General features: G+C 39.3%; 1 long non-coding RNA gene across 1 annotated transcript in view; it reads right to left on the bottom strand.

Annotated features, from left to right (window-relative positions):
- The window catches only part of LOC149125628 (uncharacterized), a 53,235-nt gene that overhangs the window by 17,486 nt on the left and 13,814 nt on the right, over positions 1–21,935 (bottom strand). The window contains exon 2 of the long non-coding RNA XR_016210935.1: positions 18,554–18,839. This is a non-coding gene — a long non-coding RNA (uncharacterized LOC149125628). The remainder of the gene's footprint in view (positions 1–18,553; positions 18,840–21,935) is intronic.

Genomic DNA, 21,935 nt, shown 5'->3' with positions numbered 1-21,935 from the left:
CTTGGTACAGCACATTTTTTCCAGACAGCCTCTCATCTCTGGGTACCCAGACCAGTTCATCCTGAAGAGATGAAATCATCTTCTTTTGAAACTTGCTTTGGCAAAGAGAATGTGGTAGAGGATTCCAAGATAGCAGAATAGGGAGGGCACTTAACTGCTCTAGGCTAGGGGAAGACAGTTTTAGACTCCAGATTCTAGTCCCGGTCAGGGCGCCGGATTCTGTTCTGGTTGCCCCTCTTCCAGTCCAGCTCTCTGTTATGGCCCGGGAGTGCAGTGGAGGATGGCCCAGGTGCTTGGGCCCTGCACCTGCATGGGAGACCAGGAGAAGCACCTGGCTCCTGGCTTCAGATCAGCGCAGTGCGCCGGCTGCAGTGGCCATTGGAGGGTGAACCAATGGTAAAGGAAGACCTTTCTCTCTGTCTGTCTCTCTCACTGTCCACTCTGCCTGTCAAAAGTAAAAAATAAATAAATAAAAAAAGACAGCATGGCAGGGAGTGCATTCTCAGGGCAAATTTAGGGAGAAAACTACAGTAGAAATTCTTCAGAAGAAAGGGATATGTTGTAGATACATGTGGAGGGTGTGGACACGCTGCACGAGCATGTATATAGCACAGGACCCCAGTAACCAAGAGCCTGAGAGCGCCAGCTTTTTTTTTTAACTTTTATGTAATGAATATAAATTTCCAAAGTACAGAATATGGATTACAATGGCTTCCCCCCCATAACGTCCCTCCAACCTGCAACCCTCCCCTTTCCCACTCCCTCTCCCCTTCCATTCACATCAAGATTCATTTTCGATTCTCTTTATATACAGATCAGTTTAGCATACATTAAGTAAAGATTTCAACAGTTTGCTCCCACACAGAAACATAAAGTGAAAAATACTGTTTGAGTACTAGTTATAGCATTAAATCTCAATGTACAGCACATTAAGGACAGAGATCCTACATGAGGAGTAAGTGCACAGTGACTCCTGTTGTTGACTTAACAAATTGACACTCTTGGTTATGGCATCAGTAATCAACCTAGGCTCTTGTCATGAGCTTCCAAGGCTATGGAAGCCCCCTGAGTTCACTGACTCTGATCATTTTTAGACAAGGCCGTGGTCAAAGTGGAAGTTCTCTCTTCCCTTCAGAGAAAGGTACCTCCTTCTTTGATGACCCGTTCTTTCCACTGGGATCTCACTCACAGAGATCTTTCATTTAGGGTTTTTTTTCCCCAGAGGAGAGCACCAGCTTTTAAAGAATGAGATGAGATCAGACTGAAGCAGCCTGTGCCACTGGTGATATAGCTGCAGGGAGAGACTGGCATGAGTCCAACCTGGAACCCTGTGGGGGAAAGGGTACCTGCTAACCTAGAGGGAAAAAAGGTGCATGTTTCTCTCTCCCCATTGCCCCAACAATGGCACCCAACAACTTGCTGAGAGAGGGAAGGCACCATTTTGGACATATGTAACAGTTGTACCAGCTTGTGTCTGTGTGCCCAGCAGCTGGGCAAGAGAAAATGCCAGAGTCTGACTGGGAGGACTGACAGGGAGCTGGACACCTACGTAGCAGTCTAAGGTGTCCCCAACCTCTCAGCATAGCATAGGCTTGAGGGCTCAAACTGCCTAGGGGGAACACCCATAGGCAGATGGCTCTGGGAGACTCTCTGTCTCTGTGGACAGTCCAGACTAGCAGGGTAGAGTGGATCCTCTGCACCCCATGACTGTGGGAGCCTGTGTGCTGAGACTGTGAGAACACTATGACTTCAGGAAAGAGCACAGGGTGTAGCTGGGTCTAGGCAATCACTGTGAGTGGCTCCACACCTTCAGAGCTCCCTGATTGCAATGGGATCTGTGCCCATACTGAAGATTGCACAGATCCTTTGTGTAGTTCTTATGGGAGAGTGGGTGAGTATTGCACACACTGTGAGTTACACTCAGGCATTGATCATTTTGGAATAGAGAAAGTGAGGGTATGACTACACCAACAGAGTGGATCAAACCCTCTCTTCTGATTAAAAAAAAAAAAGAGGAGTTCTACCATGCACAACATGGGTATCATGCTCAATATTCACCCACGCTGGAGCACTAAACAGAAATCCCTGGCCACACCCAGCACACATCTCTGGGTATTCATTGAAAGAGGAGACACTCCACTAAGCCACAGAGGCATAGTCCAATGATGAAAGCCATCAAAGGGGAAAAAAACAATAATTATCTCCACAAAGCCTAAAAATCAACACAGAAATTCAAGGAACAAGAATAAGGAAGACAACATGACTCCCCCAAAAGGAACATAGCAGCATCTCAATATTAGATGTGAAGATGAAGAGATTGATGAAATGCCTGGAATGGAACTCAGAAGCAAATCCAAGAACTAAAGAAACTTGAACCACAACCAGCTGCCTACACCTCTAACAGATTCCTGACCCACAGAAACTGAGAGGCAACAAATGTTTATTGTTTTAACTGGTAAGTTTTTGCTTTTAATTTTTAAAAACTTACTCTATTTCTTAACAACTTTTGATTAACATGAAATGCTCATGCATTCTTATGCAGTATGTTACAGCATTTCAATACCTATATACAGAGGAAACCCATCAAACCATGCAACTAGCCTTTCCCATTTTCTTACCTCTGTTTGAAGCCTGCTAGCTCCTCTCCTCTAGTTCTTTACACAGAACATAACTCCTTGCTGTGAACTATAGTCACCCCACTGTGCTGTGGAACACCAGAACCTGTTATCTACCTAACTGTGTTTTGGTACCTGTTATCCAAACTTTCTCTCTCCTGCCTCTCTCCCCATTCCTCCCAGACACTATTATTAACTATTCTAAGTTCAGATCAACTATTTTAACTACTAAATATGATAAAGAACACATAGTATTTATCCTCTGTGCCTGGCTTATTTCACTTAGCGCATCTCCAATTCCATCCATTTGGCTGCAAATTTCAGGATTTTATCCTTCTGTATGGGGGAAACAATATTCCATTCTTTTTATATACCATATTTTATTTTTTTAAAGATTTATTTATTTGAAAGGTAGAGTGGCATAAAAGAAAGATGGGGAGAGACAGAGATATCTTCCCATCTGTTGGTTCACTGTCCAATGCCCACATTAGCTGGGTTTGGGCCATGCCCAAGCCAGGAGCCAGAAACTCCATCTGAGTCTCCTACATAGGTGGCATGAACCCACGCATTCATAACATCATTTGTTATTTCCTGGGTGCATCAGCAGGAAACTGGACAAGAAGCAGAGAAGTTGGGACTTGAACCAGACACTCTGAGATGGGATACATCTCAAGCAGTGGCTTAGCATCCTGTACTACAGCATCCACCCCTACAATATTTTCTTTATCCACTCATCCATCTACTGACATCTAGATTGATTCTATACCTTGGATACTGTGAATTGTGCTGTAATGAACATGGGAATATAGATATCTCTTTCACCTGCTCATCTCATTGTCTTCAGATATCAGTTGGCAATTTTGAGGTAATTGTTTACACAGCAATAGATGAGGAATATACTAACACATGTTGAATTTGGATGGCATATTTCATAGAAGCACAAGTCAACATACCACTGGGATTCTATTGATTTTTCAGATGTTTAACACATGTGTTACAAAAACAGGCTACATGTTTTTATTTTTAAAAATATTCATTTGGGGGGTGGAGAGAAAGAGAGAGAGAGAGAGTTCCTGTTTGCTAGTTCACTCCCCAAATGCCCACAATGTCCTGGGCAGGACCAGAGTTGAAGTCAGACAGAAGCTGAACACAGGAACCACAGCCTGATGTCAAACAGGTTCTCCAATATAGGATGCAGGCATCTTAACCTTTAAGCCAAACAGAATGAAAGTGCTGGAGGGCAGGAGAGCATAAGGAAGTCTTACCTTTAAAGTGAAGATTGATATTTAGACTAAATACTCTAATTTCTGAATCAAGCTTTGCTTTGTAACGTAAAGCAACTGTGGGACTTTCTCTCAGTAAGTTCTCTTGAGCTTTCATCCAGCAGCAGGGAAAGCATTTATCCTACTCATTACCCTTTCAGGTGACAGTGGGAGGCAAAAATAAAATTGCTTTTTCATATTACATTGTTCAACCCATGCTTATTCAATAACTAGTTGTATTTATATTAATGGAAATATTATCCAGGTTAGCATATGATTAAAACAAGAATTTAAATGTGGCATTTCATCACTATCATGAAAAAAGGATTATAAATAACAATAACAATGCCTTACATCTAAAACACTTCTTTAAAAAAAATGAAAGTCACCTTCATGTCTATTTTCCATCATCTCTACAAGGCTTTGCAGCAGTAGTGGAATATACTGTTAAATTAAGGACCACAGCAAGAGACTCACACAAAGCTGACTGAACTCTCAGAGTTCACAAATCTAACATACTAATCAAATATTAGCCTTATACAGCCTCTTGCCTTGGGTACAGCTCAGCCTGACTGGTGGCCTCCATATTTGCCCCACTGAGACCCACTGGATATGGAACCAAATCCTCAGCAGCTAACTCAGTCTCTAGGCCTGGCCTGGAACTGTGCTGGCCCCAGACCCCAGCGCTTCACGTTACTCCCTTTGTTCTCAAGTTGTCCCTGGCTCAAGGCCCCACTTCTACCTTGGTAATGTACAGCTTCTCACTGCCCATCCCCAAGCTCTTGATGACTTGCCTATACTGCAATTCCTTCTCATAACACTTTTTGGTTAGTTGTGAAGGGTTGGAAGTCTGTCTTTGACATCAGCTGTGAAAACTGAGTCTTCATAACCTTTGACAAATCTTTGTCAAGTCTTCATTAATGTGTCTTGCCCAAATTGTGGAATGCCTTAATACTTCAGCCAACCATTTCCCTGGTTGTGCCTGACTGCAGTCCTCTAAGATTTTTCTTACTTGTTTGCCTAAACTTCTACTCTAGTCCATGCATCCAGTAAACCTTTGGGAGTTTGTTGCCAGGTCTTTGCCGTTCTACAGGCCTGGTCTGATAGAAGCTACTAACATGCCCAACAAAATTCCAATAATGCTGAATTCACATTTGTTACCATCTTGCTGAGTTCTAGTCACTATGTAAAGTATTGTATTTTTGGTTTTTACAACCCTATGAAGTAAGTACTATTGCCTTTTGCAAATGAGGAAATTGAACCACGTGCTAGTTGTAGAACTTGCCCAACATTAATTGCTCATAAGTAGTGGAGACAAGACTTTATGTAGACATCTATAACTTTCTAATACAATTCCTTATTTAATGCACACACATTCATCAGGAAGAAAGTATGGAATTGATCCAAGAGATGACACTGAAAAAGCTTGTATGGATGAACACCAAATGCATTTTAGAAAAAGCAAAGACATGTAAGAACAAATTGCTTTAAAGCTACTGATAAACAGGTGAGAAGAACTATGAAAAAAGAAAATTCAAGTTGAATATGCTGAGTTGGCAACTGGACAAAATTTAGGGAGAGACACAGAGAATAATAAGATGGGTTTCTGTGGAAGGACTTTTGATTGCCAAAATTTAGAGGGAAGTAGTTGGAACTCAGTTCTAGATAAATAAGAGCTGGAACTGCTCCAGGTTCCATGTAATGCATGCCAAGAACTTTAACTCTCTTTCCAGGAGGGCTTTCTACTAACTCAGAAGAAATAAGCATGTAGGATGGCTGAGTCCCGCTGAACTGGGAATCCTGCCAGAGAAGGGGCCACAGAATCTTAACTTTCAGGACGTCAACTATTGATCTGATACACTTTTCTCAGTTATAAAATGGGAATATTAATAGCTATCATGCAAGACTATGATAAGGATGAAGAAATAATTACATAAACAGCCACCACAGTGCCTGCCACAGCAAACAATTAACGTTGGTGCCATTAAGATTTGTGGGGTAAAAATAGGAAAGATGATCATTATGACAAGAAAATGATTGTGAGTACTCCATAGGCAGTTTAATTTTTTTCTTAATGGCTATTTTCCTAGTTCCTAGTAGAGTTCCTGACACATAGCAGATAATCAACAAATATTTGCTGGATGGGTGAATAAAATAAGGAATGAATGAATACTAGTGACTGCATCTCAAGGGCCAGTATAAAGTTCCTTGCATCAGAGAAGGCAACAGTTCATACACTTGCTATGTCATCAAAAGTTCTGTCATTTTTTTGTGTCTCATGGGTTTCCTAGATCTGGCAGGCTATAAAGCACAATCTAGGGCTACTGTCAAAGTGGACAATGTGGAATCCTATACTGTAGCATATAGGATTCATTCAGAATAACAGATACCACATCTATGCCCTTCAGAACTTTCATGTCTGAACAGTGTTTCCCATGATTTACTCTCACTCTGGAAGTTGAGTGGGTCAAGATAAAGATTCACCAGCTATTCCATAGGCTCCAATTGCTTGACCAACCCCCTGGTCTTCAGTCAATAATCAGTAAAAGGGGGTGAAGGGCATTACTTGAATAGGGGTGTATGAAAGTTCTGAAATAACATAAATGTGAAATTATTTAAGTTGTAGAGAAGCAGTAGAAGTTCAGGAATAGACAGGGTAGATGAAAGAAATGTTCATTTTGAATGAAATTATTTAAGAACAATACTAGTGCAAATATTTAACCACATTCTGAGATTCTCTATGCTCACGCCATATAAAAATGAAATAAAATATAACATGATAATGGGACAGAGATTTTGAACACTGTGACCCTTTCATAAACAATAGAACAAAGAATTATTTACACTGACAGCACTTGAAGACTATTTTGAATCAGTGACTGATGCCAACTCTCACTGCAATTAATAAAATATCCATGGCCAGTGATATAGAAAAGGGAAACCAGATGCTTTTAAAGACCCACTCTTTGTGTGAAGGCTGAATCCCCAAAGCAGAGTTGACTGCTAATGAAGACAAACGAGAATCAAAATAGATGACTGCAGCCATCATATGGTAGTTGGTTTGGTTCCAACTCAAACATCAACCAATCTGTGACACTCTAAGATCTTTCTATGAGCTGGCACCAGGCAACAAATAGCCCATCTGTATTGCTGGGGATAGCACCAATGAGAGCAGTCATCTATTTACATAAAGACAGGCTTCAGTGGCTAAAATGATCCTATATTTGGCATGGTTTACACTCATAAATACTATGCCAATAGGCTGTAACTGGTACAATGAATAGCTTTTTTCATGCATGGTAAATTTTCAGTGTTTTTCAAGAGACTAAGTCCACAGTTTAGAAGTACATAAATTGTTTTACCTTGAAGCTAGCTATGTAGAAAAGAAAAATATAGCTGAAATGTAAAAATTTATCCCTTTGAATTTAAAAATTTTACGATTATTTCTTTTCAAAATTAAGGGTATTTTAAGTTGCATTTTATGGTTGAAAAACATTTTTTAAGATTTATTTTATTTATTTTTAACAGTCAGAGTTACACAGAGAGAGGAGACGCAGAGAGAGAGAGAGAGAGAGAGAGAGAGAGAGAGAGGTCTTCCATCAATTGGTTTACTCCCCAGATGGCCGCAACGGCCAGAGCTGCGCAGATCCGAAGCCAGGATCCAGGAGTTTCTTCCAGGTCTCCCACACAGGTGCAGGGGCCCAAGGACTTGGGCAATTTTCTACTGCTATCCCAGGCCATAGCAGAGAGCTGGACTGGAAGAGGAGCTGCAGGGACTAGAACCGGCGCCCATATGAAATGCTGGCGCTTCAGGCCAGGCTTTAACTCACTGTGCCACAGCACCGGCCCTGAAAAACATTTTCTAAAAAAAGGCATGAATTTCAGAGTAATACGGAAGTATATTCCACTTCTTTCCAGTAGTAACTGTACAACCAGGTTCCTATGAGACTCTGTTTCTGGTCTGTAAGATGAGAAGCACTCAACTTAAAAATTTTTCTAAAGATAGGACACTGAGAGAGATAGCATTTAACAAAGAGTAGACTGGAGAAATTAAGTATTAAATAAATAGCAGTTACTCATGCTTATTTCTTCTCTATCCTCTATATGCCAAGAGACTAAAATATGGTGTTCCTAAATTTTAAAGAGCAACTTAATATGTTATGGCTCTTAGTATTTTTGTATGTTCTACTTAATACTTTTGGTTGAATACTGTAATCAATACACAATTCTTCTTAAGTGCTGAGACTTAACTGAAAAGTGTTCGCTGTTAAATATAAGAGTGGGAATAAGAGAGGGAAGAGATGTGCAATTCGGGATATGTTCAAGCTGACTTACCTCAAACGGTAGAGTTAGAAACATACCAGGGGATTCGAATTCAATCCCATCGAGGTGGCATGTACCAATGCCATCTCACTAGTCCCAGTGATCAATTTCTGTTCACAATTGATCATAATGATAGGACTAAGAACCAAAGGGATCACATAAACAAGACTAGTGTCTGCAAATACTAGCTGATAGAATAAAAAAGGGAGAGAATGATCCAACATGGGAAGTGAGATACACAGCAGACCCATAGAATGGCAGATGTCCTAAACAGCACTCTGGCCTCAGAATCAGCCCTTAAGGCATGCGGATCCAGCTGAAAAGCCCATGAGAGTATTTCAGGCATGAAAAGCCAAGATACTCTGGGGGGAAAAAAAAAAACCTAAATGAAGGATCTCCCTGAGTGAGATCCCAGTGGAAAGAATGGGTCATCAAAGAAGGAGGTACTTTTCTCTGAAGGGAGGAGAGAACTTCCACTTTGACCATGGCCTTGTCTAAATATAATCAGAGTTGGTGAACTCAGGGGGCTTCCATAGCCTTGGCAGCTCATGACAAGAGCCTAGGTTGATTACTGATGCCATAACCAAGAGTGTCAATTTGTTAAGTGAACAACAGGAGTCACTGTGCACTTACTCCTCATGTAGGATCTCTGTCCTTAATGTGCTGTACATTGAGATTTAATGCTATAACTAGTACTCAAACAGTATTTTTCACTTTATGTTTCTGTGTGGGAGCAAACTGTTGAAATCTTTACTTAATGTATGCTAAACTGATCTTCTGTATATAAAGAGAAACGAAAATGAATCTTGATGTGAATGGAAGGGTAGAGGGAGTGGGAAAGGGGAGGGTTATGGGTGGGAGGGACGTTATGGGGGGGAAGCCATTGTAATCCATATTCTGTACTTTGGAAATTTATATTCATTAAATAAAAGTTTAAAAAAAAGTAATTTAACCTAAATCTGGCACTTGGTCAAAAAATTCATTTCAGGAGTAATTCAGATAAGTCTCTATAGCTGAAATGACAAAGCTATACCTCAAAAGCTAATGCACGGCCTGCGCCTTGGCTCACTAGGCTAATCCTCTGCCTTGCAGCGCCGGCACACCAGGTTCTAGTCCTGGTCGGGGCGCCGGATTCTGTCCCAGTTACCCCTCTTCCAGGCCAGCTCTCTGCTGTGGCCAGGGAGTACAGTGGAGGATGGCCCAAGTGCTTGGGCCCTGCACCCCATGGGAGACCAGGATAAGTACCTGGCTCCTGCCATCGGATCAGCGTGGTGCACTGGCCACCACGCGCTGACCGCGGCGGCCATTGGAGGGTGAACCAATGGCAAAGGAAGACCTTTCTCTCTGTCTCTCTCTCTCACTCTCCACTCTGCCTGTCAAAAAAATAATAATAATAAAAATTAAAACAAAAACAAAAAAAGCTAATGCACAAGTTTTTAAAATTTAAGTATTAATAATGGCATTTAAATGCGATCATAAAAGAATCCTGTGGGTACAAGTGTTTGGGACAGCAATTAAAATGGGATGCTCTCATTTCGTACTGGAGTGCCTGGGTTTGAGTCCCACCTCCACTTCTGATTATAGCATCCTGCTAATGTTCATCCTGGGAGGCAGGAGTGATGTCTTAAATATTTAGTTCCCTGCCTCCCATCTGAGAGATCCAGATGGAGTTCTTGGCTCCTGACTTCAGCCTGACCCAACCCTGGCTTTAATGGGCAACTGGGGAGTGAACCAGCAGGTGAAAGATTTATCTGTCTGTATAACTACCTGTCTTTCTGCCTTTCAAATAAAATAAACAGATTTCACTTTTTCAAAAAATCCTGCAAATTATCCTTGCATAGATATCCTTGCACAGATCCTAGTTTACCTATTTTACATTTTGGACTTTCTGACTTTTATATAAACATATTGCCTAAAATAAGATATAGCTATATTTAGTTCTTTGTAAGTCAAAAATTATGTATTTACTCATCAGTGCCAGTAGACCTTGAAAACTATTATACAGTGTTTATTATATTTCACATTTCAAAAAACTATTCCGAAATACAAAAATCCTCAATAAAATTCTGGCCAATAGAATGCAACAACACATCAGAAAGATCATCCACCCAGACCAAGTGGGATTTATCCCCGGTATGCAGGGATGGTTCAATGTTCACAAAACAATCAATGTGATACACCACATTTACAGACTGCAGAAGAAAAACCATATGATTATCTCAATAGACGCAGAGAAAGCATTTGATAAAATACAACACCCTTTCATGATGAAAACTCTAAACAAACTGGGCATGGAAGGAACATTCCTTAATGCAATCAAAGCAATTTATGAAAAACCCACGGCCAACATCCTATTGAATGGGGAAAAGTTGGAAGCATTTCCACTGAGATCTGGTACCAGACAGGGATGCCCACTCTCACCACTGCTATTCAATATAGTTCTGGAAGTTTTAGCCAGAGCTATTAGGCAAGAAAAAGAAATTAAAGGGTTGCAAATTGGGGAGGAAGAACTCAAACTATCCCTCTTTTCAGGTGACATGATTCTTTATTTAGGGGATCCAAAGAACTCTACTAAGAGAATATTGGAACTCATAGAAGAGTTTGGCGAAGTAGCAGGATATAAAATCAAGGCACAAAAATCAACAGCCTTTGTATACACAGGCAATGCCACGGCTGAGGAAGAACTTCTAAGATCAATCCCATTCACAATAGCTACAAAAACAATCAAATACCTTGGAATAAACTTAACCAAGGATGTTAAAGATCTCTCCAATGAAAATTACAAAACCTTAAAGAAAGAAATAGAAGAGGATACAAAAAATGGAAAAAACTTCCATGCTCATGGATTGGAAGAATCAATATCATCAAAATGTCCATTCTCCCAAAAGCAATTTATAGATTCAAGGCAATACCAATCAAAATACAAAAGACATTCTTCTCAGACCTGGAAAAAATGATGCAGAAATTCATATGGAGACACAGGAGACCTCAAATAGCTAAAGCAATCTGTACAACAAAAACAAAGCTGGAGGCATCACAATACCAGATTTCAGGACATACTACAGGGCAGTTGTTATCAAAACAGTGTGGCACTGGTACAGAAACAGATGGATAGACCAATGGAACAGAATAGAAACACCAGAAATCAATCCAAACATCTACAGCCAACTTATATTTGATCAAGGATCTAAAACCAATCCCTGGAGTAAGGACAGTCTATTCAATAAATGGTGCTGGGAAAACTGGATTACCACATGCAGAATCATGAAGCAAGACCCCTACCTTTCACCTTACACAAAAATTCACTCAACATGGATTAAAGATTAAATCTACGACCTGACACCATCAAATTATTAGAGAGCATTGGAGAAACCCTGCAAGATATAGGTACCGGCAATGACTTCTTGGAAAACACCCCAGAAGCACAGGCAGTCAAAGCCAAAATTAACATTTGGGATTGCATCAAATTGAGAAGTTTCTGTACTTCAAAAGATACAGTCAGGAAAGTGAAGAGGCAACCGAGAGAATGGGAAAAAATATTTGCAAACTACGCAACAGATAAAGGGTTGATAACCAGAATCTACAAAGAAATCAAGAAACTCCACAAAAACAAAACAAACAACCCACTTAAGAGATGGGCCAAGGACCTCAATAGACATTTTTCAAAAGAGGAAATCCAAATGGGCAAGAGACACATGAAAAAATGTTCAAGATCACTAGCAATCAGGGAAATGCAAATCAAAACCACAATGAGGTTTCACCTCACCCCGGTGAGAATGGCCCACATTCAGAAATCTACCAACAACAGATGTTGGTGAGGATGTGGGGAAAATGGGACACTAACTCACTTTTGGTGGGAATGCAAACTGGTTAAGCCACTATGGAAGTCAGTCTGGAGATTCCTCAGAAACCTGAATATAACCCTACCATTCAACCCAGCCATCCCACTCCTTGGAATTTACCCAAAGGAAATAAAATTGGCAAACAAAAAAGCTGTCTGCACATTAATGTTTATTGTAGCTCAATTCACAATAGCTAAGACCTGGAATCAACCCAAATGCCCATCAACAGACTGGATAAAGAAATTATGGGACATGTACTCTATAGAATACTATACAGCAGAAAAAAAAAAACAATGAAATCCGGTCATTTGCAACAAGATGGAGGAATCTGGAAAACATTATGCTGAGTGAATTAAGCCAGTCCCAGAGGGACAAATATCATATGTTCTCCCTGATCGGCGACAACTAACTGAGCACCAAAGGGGAAACCTGTTGAAGTGAAATGGACACTATGAGAAACAATGACTTGATCAGCTCTTGTCCTGACTGTTGATGTACAATTTAATACTTTATCCATTTTAGTATTTTATTGTTCTAGTACTATTGGTTGAACTCTTTAATTAACACACAATTATTCTTAGGTGTTTAAATTTTAACTGAGAAGTGATTCCTGTTAAATGTAACAGTGGGATTAAGAGAGGGAGGAGATGTATAATTTGGGACATGCTCAATCGGACTTGCCCCAAATGGTGGAGTTAGAAACATGCCAGGGGATTCCAATACAATCCCATCAAGGTGGCATGTACCAATGCTATCTCACTAGTCCAAGTGATCAATTTCAGTTCACAATTGATCACACTGATAGGTCTAAGAGTCAAAGGGATCACACAAACAAGACTAGTGTCTGCTAATACTAACTGATAGAATCAAAAAGGGAGAGAACGATCCATCACGGGAAGCGGGATACACAGCAGACTCATAGAATGGCAGATGTCCTAAATAGCAGTCTGGCCTCAGAATCAGCCCTTAAGGCATTTGGATCTGGCTGAAGAGCCCATGAGAGTATTTTAGGCATGGAAAGCCAAAACACTCTGGAAAAAAAAAAAAAAGAAGAAGACCTAAATGAAAGATCTTTGTAATTAAGATCCTAGTGGAAAGAATGGGGCCATCAAAGAAAGAGGTACCTTTCTCTGAAGGGAGGAGAGAACTTCCACTTTGACTATGGCCCTGTTGGAATAAGATTGAAGTTGGCAAACTCAAAAGGCTTCCATAGCCTTGGCAACTCATGACTAGAGCCTAGGGAGATTACTGACGCCATAAACAAGAGTGTCAAATTGTTAAGTCAACAACAGGAGTCACTGTGGACTTACTCTTCATGTGGGATCTGTCCTTAATGTGTTGTCCAATGTGAAGTAATGCTATAACTAGTACTGAAACAGTATTTTACACTTTGTGTTTCTGTGTGGGTGCAAACTGATGAAATCTTTACTTAATATATACTAAATTGATATTCTGTATATAAAGATAATTGAAAATGAATCTTGATGTGAATGGAATGGAAGAGGGAGAGGGAGATAGGAGGGGTGCGGATGGGAGGGAAATTATGAGGGGTGGGGGGAAAACCATTGTAATCCATAAACTGTACTTTGGAAATTTATATTTACTAAATAAAAAAAAAACTATTCCCTGGAAAATAGTAAGAGTTGATTTATTTAAAATTATGAGGATGTTATTACAGTTCATCTTCCATGGACAGGCCTCTCTGTGAGGGTGTGTGTGTGTGTGTGGGTGTGTATTACAACATTAGAGAAAGCATATTCTCCACCTAGTAGATAGGAGATACTTTTGTGGCTGTTTGTTGATGTTAGCAAATATTAAACTATCATCAGCCTCTGACACTTCTCGAATTAACTTAATTTGGAAAGAGCACCAAGAGTTAGAGGAAAATAAGACTGAAAGCATGGAGAGGGCTGATTCCTTCCACTGAAAGTTGACTTTGTCTGGTGTTGTGTGGGCAATGAAAAACAAGAAGGGGCCACTGAAGATAAAATTTACTAGAAATTTCTGAGAAAACACATAGAAATTTTAAAAATTGGAATATACAAAGTATAGATTAGATAGCTCTGGTTGTAACATAGAATAACAGAAATTATTAAAGTGCAAACTCATCTGATTTGTGAGAAATTAAACGTAAGTGGTCCTCTTGCATCACTGACCATCATTACTATCATTTCCTCACCTATTCTACAGAAGCCAGCTGTGATTTCTGAATCATTAAAACAGATGAAGAATCAATTCTAAAGGAGAATTTAGTTTTAAGTTTTCCTAGAAACTGAAAATCTTAAACAAAGATTGAAATAGCATCTGCTAAAAATATTCTGGTGTGACAAATTTAAACAATATAAAATCCAAGAAATTAGAAACACAGTTCAATCATATTACCATTCTTTGGCTGGCATTGAGAAAGCAGATGTTAGCTGAAACTTTACGAAATATTTCATTTGCATACAATAGATCTAAACTTTTCCTGAATGCCTTTGTTATAGCTCCCACAATATTCATATGCCAATGGGGTCTTTTTTATTTTGTTGTTGGAGCTAATAGCTCATCAGATTGTACTGGTTCTCCTGGGTTTAATATAATAATTTGCGTTTTAGGAGAATAGGAGAAATACTGCTTTATGATTAAAATCACAACTTTTAAATATTTCTAATATTTTTAAATATTAGTGTTCAGATGGCATACCATTTGGAATAATAGGTGTTGTTTATTTGAAGACTACTTTGAGAAAGTTTCTTATCTGGTCATGTAGCTAAAATGAGCTAGACAAAGTGAGAAGGTGATTTCAAGCTAGAACTATGTGTTCAATGACAAAAAATTATTTAGCTAGGTACCTAACTTCACATTTCAGTGGAGTCTTGTTCTTAGTGAATGGCAATTTCTCTCAAACCTAAACAAGCAAAGCTTTTGAAATGGTTTCTAGGATCTATGTTACTGAACAACAGCATTGAAAAAAGGCAAGGGTTTATCACATCTAGCATGGACTATAGCTCTGTCTGTAGGTCATCCTTCACTTTTTTTTTTTTTTTTGGACAGGCAGAGGAGTTAGACAGTGAGAGAGAGAGAGAGAGAGACACAGAGAGAAAGGTCTTCCTTCCATTGGTTCACCCCCCAAATGACCGCTACAGCTGGCTGCACCAATCCGAAGCCAGGAGCCAGGTGCTTCGTTCTGTCTCCCATGCGGGTGCAGGGCCCAAGCACTTGGGCCATCCTCCACTGCCTTCCCGGGCCACAGCAGACAGCTGGACTAGAAGAGGAGCAACCGGGACAGAACTCGTGCCCCAACCAGGACAGAACCCGGGGTGCCGGCACCGCAGGCAGAGGATTAGCCAAGTGAGCTGTGGCACCAGCCATCCTTCACTTTCTTATTAGGTATATCACAACCTCACGTATTAAAAAGAGACCAGCTGTATACTATTCTCACAAAATGGAGTTACTTCTGAAGAAAAAGCTTCAGGGTTCAGATTAAATTGAGTTCACATTACACCTAAATGTTCACCAGTTAAACCCCAATGGGACTTAGGGGTTTGACGCACTACTTGAAGTCTCTGTGTTACACTTAGCTTGAGGGAGAATATTTACCATACAAGGTTCTTGCTTTGAGGGGGTAGTCCATACCCCTTACTAAAGCAAACATTGTTGAGTAGGAAATGGACCCATTTACAATGCTCTTGAAATTCTCATTCTTGGATGACATTGGCGAAGAGATCTCAGGATTGTTGAACTGTGATAAGACTGAACTCAGAGGGCTTTTTCAGGCCTGTGATTTTTGGATTTAAGTGTTTTTAGATACTATTGAAATTAATTTATATACTATAAATTCACCTTCATAACAAGTAAAATTCAAGTGACAGCAAAGTTGTTTTATCAAACAGTTGTTAATTACTCAGCATTAATTAAACACAAAGGACAAAACAAGTTTTCTCAAAAAAATAAAGAGTACAATCCAGTGTTTTATAGAAGTTCAGAGTTCGGCAACCATCACTGCTATCCAAACCCTTCACCCAATTGCAGCTGCTTTGATTCCCTCCATCTCAACCCCTGGTACCACAAATCTATTTTATGTTTCTGTAGATTGGTCTATTCTGGACATTTCTTATAAATAGAATCATATAATACATGGCCATTTGTGACTGGTTTGTTTCACTTAGCATAATGCTTCCAAAATTCATACATTATGTGGTCCATATCAATATTTTATTGTTTTTATGGCTGAGAAAGATTCCATTATATTAATATACTACAATTTGTCTTCATTTAATGATTGATGGACATTTGAGTTGTTTCCACAATTAGGTTTTTGTGAGTAATGCTGCTATGAATATTCATGCACAAGTTTTTGTATGGTTATATATATTCAGTTCTCTTGGATAAATGCCTGGGATTAGAACTGCTGGGTCATACAGTTATTCAACATTAAACATTTTGAAAAATTTACCACACTATTTTTCATACTGGCTGTACCATTTTAGAATCCCACCCACCATGTATAAGGCGTCAAATTTCTCCACATTCTGAGACTTGTCATTGCCTGTTCTTTTTATTTTAATCATACTAATGAGTTTGAATGAATATCTTGGTGTGGCTTTTATTTGCATTTCCCTAATGACTAATGATGCTGAACATATTTCATGTATTTATTGTCCATTTGCATATCTTTTTCAAAAATGCCAATTCAAATCTATTTCCCTTTTCCCCCCACAATATTTTATTGTAGTAAAATACATATAACATCAAATATACCATCTTCCTCATTCTGAAGTGCACTTCAGTGGTATTAAACTCAGTGTTGTGCAACCATAACTACCATCCATCTCCCTAATTCTTTTCATCATGTAAAACAGCAATGCTATGCTCATTAAACAATAACTCATTTCTCTATCCCCACAGCCCAGCATCCACCATTCTCTTTCATGTCGCTACAATTTTGACCTATGCTAATTACCTCATATAAGTGGGATTATACATTACTTGTCTTTTTTGTTACTAGCTTATTGCATATAACAATGTCTCAAAGTTCATCAATGTTGTGGAAGATCTCAGCACTTCCTTCTTTATTAGGCCAAAAAATATTCCACTCTATGTAGGTCTCACATTTTTCTTATCCATTGATCCATCAATGCACACTTAGGTTGCTTTCATGTTTTAGCTGTAGCGAGCAATGCTGCCATGAATCTGTGTGTACAAGCATCTCTTTGAGACCTTACTTTCAATTTTATTTGGTATATCCTCAAAAGGAAATTTGTTGAGGGATTCCATACTTTATACTTTATTACTGATCTTTTGCATTCCCACCAAGAGTTCACAAAATTTCCAATTAATTTACATACTCACCAACACTTGTTCTTTTTCGATTTTTTAAATACTAGTGATCCCAATAGTTGCAAGGATTGAAGTTGTGATTTTAACTTTTCTAGTGATTAGAAATGTTGATCTTCTCGTGTTTATTAGCTATTTGTATATTTTCTTTGAAGAATGACTATTCAAGTCTCTTGTCAATTTTTGAATCTGGTTGTTTGTTGAAATTGAAGAATACTCTATATTCTGAAGAGTAATCTTATATCAGAGACATGGTTTACAAATGTCTCCTCCTGTCCTATGGGTTTTAACTATATTGGTAGTATCTTTCAATACCTGAAATTATTTGATTTTCATGAAACCCCATTTATCTGTTTGTTGTCTGTGCCATTGGTATCATATGAGAAAAATGGTTAAACACAATGTAATGAAATTTCTACCCCATGTTTTATTCTAAGAGAGGTATAGTTTTAGATCTTATATCTTTGATCTATTTTGAATTTTTAAATATTTATTTGAGGAACAGAGTGACAGGGACAGAGACCTCCCAACTTGCTGGTTTGCTCCCCAAATGTCTGCAACAGCTGAAGCTGGGAGACAAAAAGGCAATTCAGGTCTCCCTAAAGGGTGGCAGGAACTCAATTACTTGATCCAGGGTCTGCATTATCAGGAAGCTGGAATTAAGAGCCAGGGATGAGTATCAAACCTACATACTCCACAGTCATCTTACTGGCATTTTAACCACTAGGCTAAATGTCCATCCCTTGAGTTAATTTTTATATATGGTTTTTGGTAAGGTTCAACTTCATTCTTTTGCCTGTGAATATCAGATTTCACAGCATTATTTGTTGAAACGGCTGCCCTTTCCCCCATTGAATAGTCTTGATACTTATTGAAAATCATTTCACTATTCATGCAAAGACTTATTTCTGGGCTCTACATTCTATTCCATATATATATATGTGTGTGTATATATATATGTGTATATATATATATATATATATATATATGTCAGCACCATGTGTCGGGAAGTGAACAGTGGTTGGGAGATCTCTGCTCATCATTTTTTGAAACAAACAATTTAAAAATCATTTATTCGCTCATAGTTTTTTGGTGAAACTTTTAGGTTTTTCCAAATATAAGATCATACTATTTGTGAAGGAAAATTTACTCATTCCTTTACAAATATGAATGTCTCATTTCTTTTACTTACCTAATTGTTTTGTCTAGAACTGCTAGTAAAATGTTAAATACACGTGGAAGGCATGAGTATCCTCGTCATGGTCTGGTTTTCAAGGAAGATCTTTCTTTCATTTCTTTTTTCAAGTTGTATTTATTTGAAGGGCAGAGTTATGCAGAGGAGGGAGAAACAGAGAGGTCTTCCATCTGCTGGTTCCAAATGGCTGAAGCCAGGAGCTTCATTTGGGTCTTAAGCATGGGTGCAGGGGCCCAAATACTGAGCCATCTTCAGCTGCTTTCTCAAGCACATCAGTAGGGAGCTGGAATGAAAATGAAACAGCCAGTGCTCACATAGCATGCCAGTGCCACACGCAGTAGCTTCAATTGTTGCATCACAGTGCTGGCCCCCAAGGAAGAGCATACAATCCTTCACCACTGAGTATGACATCTGCTGTGATTTTCCATATACGGTTTTTATTATAAGGAAATTTCTTTCCATTCCTAGTTTTTTTTTTTAATTTCTGCCTCTGCTATTTCTTTTTTTTTTTACTTTTATTTAATGAATATAAATTTCCAAAGTATGGCTTATGGATTACAATGGCTTCCCCCCCATAACGTCCCTCCCACCCACAACCCTCCCCTTTCCCACTCCCTCTCCCCTTCCATTCACATGAGGATTCATTTTCGATTCTCTTTATATACAGAAGATCAGTTTAGCATACATGAAGTAAAGATTTCAACAGTTTGCTCCCACACAGAAACATAAAGTGAAAAATAATAGATGATTTTTTTAAAATGATGATGAAATCAGATCAGACCTATAGTCATGTTTAATCCCAGTGAGAGTCAAGTTGGGAATTGATAATTTCTTCTTTTTTTTTTTTTAACAGAAGATCAGTTTAGTATACATTAAGTAAAGATTTCAACAGTTTGCACCCCCATAGAAACACAAAGTGAAATATACTGTTTGAGTACTCGTTATAGCATTAAGTCTCAATGTACAGCGCATTAAGGACAGAGATCCTGCATGAGGAGTAAGTGCACAGTGACTCCTGTTGTTGACTTTACAAATTGACACTCCTGTTTATGGCATCAGTAATCTCCCTATGCACCAGTCATGAGTTTCCAAGGCTATGGAAGCCCCTTGAGTTCTTCGACTCTGATCTTGTTTAGACAAGGTCATAGTCAAAGTGGAGGTTCTCTCCTCCCTTCAGAGAAAGGTACCTCCTTCTTTGAAGACCTGTTCTTTCCACTGGGATCTCACTCACAGAGATCTTTCATTTAGTTGTGCTTTTTTGTTTGTTTGTTTGTTTGTTTTGCCAGAGTGTCTTGGCTTTCCATGCCTGAAATACTCTCATGGGCTTTTCAGCCAGATCGGAATGCCTTTAAGAATAACTGTGTATTAATTACAGAATTAAGTGTTGAAATTTAACTGAAATGTGATCCCTGTTAAACATAAGAGTGGGAATAAGAGAGGGAAGAGATGTACAATTTGGGACATGCTCAAGCTGACTTGCCCCAAATGGTAGAGTTAGAAACATACCAGGGGACTCCAATTCAATCCCATCAAGGTGGCATGTACCAATGCCATCTCACTAGTCCAAGTGATCAATTTCAGTTCACAATTGATCATAATGAAAGGACTAAGAGTCAAAGGGAACACATAAACAGGTCTAGTACCTGCTAATACTAACCAATAGAATAAATAAAGGGGAGAGTGATCCAACATGGGAAGCGAGATACTCAGCAGACTCATAGAATGGCGGATGTCCTAAACAGCACTCTGGCCTCAGAATCAGCATTCCGATCTGGCTGAAAAGCCCATGAGAGTTTTTTTTTTAAATCACAAAACGGTGATAAATTTCGTCAAAAGCTTTGTAAAATCAATTTAGATTACCATTTGGATTTTTTTCCCATTTAATCTGTTAATGTCATGTTATACCGATCAGTTTTCACAAGCTGAACCATCCTTGTACCTGAGGAATAAATGCCACTTGGTCATGGTGTATAATTCTTTTAATAGCTGCAAAATTTGGTTTAAATTCTTCTATTCAGGTTTTTGGGAAAGTTTCAGAAAGATTGGTTTATTTTTTTCAAGGTCTCTAATTCCTTACTTTGTCTCATTTGTTCTATCCATTATTGAAAATGGGATATTGGGGAACTGGTGCTGTGGCATAGTAGGCTAAGCCTCTGCCTGTTGTGCTGGCATCCCATATGGACACTGGTTCATTTCCCAGATGATGCTCTTCCAACCCAGCTCTTGGAGTATAGCCTGGGAAAGCAGTAAAGATGCCCCAAGTGCTTGGGCCCCTGCACCCGTGTGGAAGACCTGGAAGAAGCTCCTGGCTCCTGGCTTCGGATCAGTCCTGCTCTGGCCATTGCAGGCATCTGGGGGATGGAAGATCTCTCTCTGTGTTTCTCCCTCTCCCTGCCTATAACTCTACTTCTCAAAAAAATACATTAAATATTTTAGAAGAAAAGAATAAAAAAATGGGATATTGAAGTCTCCAACTAGTATGTAGAATGACCTATTTTTCCCCATTAGATCTGCGAGTATCTGCTTCATGCATTTTGGTGATCTATAATTATGTGTGCAAATGTTTAGAATGACCAGATTTTTATGACCATATTTTCTTATTGAATCTTTTATTAAAATAGTGTTCTTGTGAGTTAAAATTTACTTCATATTAGCCCCCTCTGCTATTTTTTTATTGTGTTTACTCTTTGCATTAAAAGACGATCTTTTTTCCATCTTTTACTTTCAATCCACTTGTATCTTTAGCTCTAAAATGAGTCTCAGGGGACAGGAATTTAGTGTAGCAGCTGAAGTTGCAGTTTGGGATACCCCCATCCCATATCAGAGTCTCTGGTTCAAGTCCCAGCTACTTTTTAAGATTTTATTTACTTATTTGAGAAGTAGAACTACAGACAGTGAAAGGGAGAGACAAGAAAAAGGTCTTCCATCCACTGGCTCACTACCCAAATGGCCACAATGGCCAGAGCTGAGCTGATCCAAAGCCAGGAGTCAGGAGCTTCTTCTGGGTCTCCCACATGGGTGCAAGGGCCCAAGGACTTGCACCATCTTCTGCTTTCCCAGGCCATAGCAGAGAGTTGGATCAGAAGAGGAGTATCCAGGACTAGAACTAGGGCCCATGTGGGATGTTGGCGCCACAGGTGGAGGATTAACCTACTGCGCCACAGCACTGGCCCCTCCTCCCCAGCTATTCTTTGACTTCAGCTTTCTGCAAATGTACACCCTGCATGGCAGTAAGTGATGGGAGTCTGAGATGGAACTTTAGGCTCCTGGTTTCAGCATGGCCCAGACCTGTCTTTTATGGGTATTTGGGGAATGAACCAGTAGATGGACGATCTCTTTCTGATTTTCAAATAAAATGAAAATAAGCAAATAAAAATTA

This window comes from Oryctolagus cuniculus, chromosome 7 (assembly GCF_051225735.1).
Source record: "Oryctolagus cuniculus isolate XC-2025 breed Fujian yellow rabbit chromosome 7, ASM5122573v1, whole genome shotgun sequence".
Taxonomy (NCBI): domain Eukaryota; kingdom Metazoa; phylum Chordata; class Mammalia; order Lagomorpha; family Leporidae; genus Oryctolagus; species Oryctolagus cuniculus.
Note: the sequence above shows the minus strand (reverse complement) of the source record. Positions and strands in the feature narration are given on the sequence as shown.